Genomic DNA, 2227 nt, shown 5'->3' on the forward strand with positions numbered 1-2227 from the left:
TGGCTAAGCCAGGTATGGACTTGTATACCTCCAAACTGCAGGACCACCTGTGCCTCCAGGTGGCTTCCTACATCTCCCCCTTCTATTGTAAATAAAAGCAATAAGGCAAAACTATTTTCCAATCTGGTCCCCACCTCATGATGTGTGGACTGATTAAAGAAAAGAAAAACAAGACACACCCTTCCCGTGCAATGGGACAACTACCCTGGGAGTGCTAGGGCTGTGTCTGCACCCCCTCCGCCAATGCATACCTTCCTCAGTGCAATGGGACTATCTGGTCCCTTGAGGGTACAAAGGCTATGCATGGCTAATTGCCTATGAGCTCTTTTGAGGCTGAGAGCCAATCCTGGGGTGAGGATACACATTCCAAGGCTGCCAAGGCCTGTGCCACAAAGACCTTGTCCCTCATCACTTGGGCTAGCAGGTAGCACACCAAACAAAGACATACAGCACTTCCACCTAGACACAGCATGCCAAGAATATCTCTGCTCCCACCCATTCCTAAGGAAGGAAAAGGCAAAATAGAGTCAGTCAGAAAATTGTTAAGAGATAAGAGGTTGAACAGGGTGTTGCTCAAGTCGATGGTGTGAAACAGCTGCTCTTGGCACCGCCCAGAGGGTCATCATTGCTGCCTCCGCACGAGTCTTCCACAGCAGGACACTCAGCATCCACTGGGTCATCTTTCTTCTTTATTTCTCTTGTCAGTCTTGCTGGCATCCAGATGTATGTCAGCATTCCTAGAAAAACATAAACAAAACTCTCCTCCCAAATTAACATTTAAGAGTACTAAAAACTCTCAGTGTAAAAATTCTGCACAATCAGTACTGGAAGTAGGCTGGTTTTGAACTTAGAGACTTGCATGTCTCTGCTCCAAAGAGCAAATCTTGTTTGCCTGTGCCATTAAAGCAGGCCTTAGAATTAGATGGAATTGTTTTCAAACAGAGCATCTCTGTCTGCTGTTGTTTTTCCAGCAAAATTTTGAATTAAAAATTAAGTGTAAAGAATGCAAGAGAAATCCTTTCTCTGGGGGAAGCTGTCACTGGTAGTCCCCCTCTATTGTCTAAAACCAAAGCAGTTTTCACTGGGAATTGAACTCATGACCTTTGGAAGAGCAGGCAGTGCTCTTAACCATTAAGCCATCTCTCCAGCTCTATTCAGATGAAAAAAAACCCTCTAGGTAGCATTGTTTATTCCACCCGTTGCTTCAGGCAAAAGGTCCGCCTTTGTTACCTAGGATACCGGTAACCAGGTTGACACGCCTTTATTATGATAATTATGACCAGTTCTTTGAGGGAAAATGGGCGTCGACAATCAATCTGACTACTTCCTGCTGACCACGGGACGATGTGCATTTTTTGGGGAATCTGACTGAATTTTTGGCGACAAATGTTTTTATCTGACTGAATTCTTGGCTGCCGTGGCTGTGAGCCTCCGGCTCTGAGGCACGGCCCATTGTGGCCCATTGTGGCCCAAACAAAGGCATGGCCCCGCCCCGGGCCGTGCGCGGGCTCGCAGTTTATCCTGTACCTGCGAACTGTGCACCCTGCCTCACCTCAGGCATTGAACTCGCACCGCCGGCCGTGAGTCTTTTCCAAGCTCCGGCGAGGGGGGCCTCTCCTGCCCGGTCTGCCCGCGCGCTGGAGGGCCCGGTTAGGGCCGCGGGGGCTCCAGTCTCAGACCTTCCCAGGGGCCGGGGAGTGACGAGCACTCAGCACGTGGCCCCGCCGATGAGCTTCCTCCACCCGCCCATGTTGCTATGGAAACGCGGTTTTTCGCAGAGCCTGTGCTCAGAGCTCAAGTGCTGGGATTAAAGGCGTGCGCCACCACGCCGGCTACTTCCTCAATCAAAATTAAAGTTTTCTGTACGTGAGAGCCAGAGACTGAGCTCTCTTAACAAAATTAGGCGAAAATCACCTTCAAAAGCTCTGTGGCTCTTTAAGAACAGGAAAGGCAGTCTTCAAACATGATCAAGCCCGCCTCCCTATGAGACTGTTGCCTCCAACAGCGAGTATGGACGGAGGAAGCCGCGGATCTCCCAACCGTAAACCTCGCTTTTTCTCAGCTCCACCTGCACTGAACTTGAGGGGGTTTTCTTCCCCGTTACTTTCTGTACCTTCTTTCAGATACCTTAACTTTGATTCTTTCTATTTTCTTTTCTTTTTAGGCCTATACTTTTTCCATTCTTTTTCCTCCCCTTTCTGGAGGATTTAACTGACGTCACTCACCG

The 2227-nt window shown here is 49.0% G+C and overlaps 1 pseudogene; it reads right to left on the bottom strand.

Moving 5' to 3' along the window:
• Positions 1-1505: 1505 nt before the first annotated feature.
• Positions 1506-1743, bottom strand: LOC148122165 (Nuclear RNase P; annotated as a pseudogene).
• Between the last annotated feature and the right edge of the window lie 484 nt (positions 1744-2227).

The sequence above is a fragment of the Myodes glareolus genome, chromosome 5, assembly GCF_982192425.1.
Source record: "Myodes glareolus chromosome 5, mMyoGla1.1, whole genome shotgun sequence".
NCBI lineage: Eukaryota > Metazoa > Chordata > Mammalia > Rodentia > Cricetidae > Myodes > Myodes glareolus.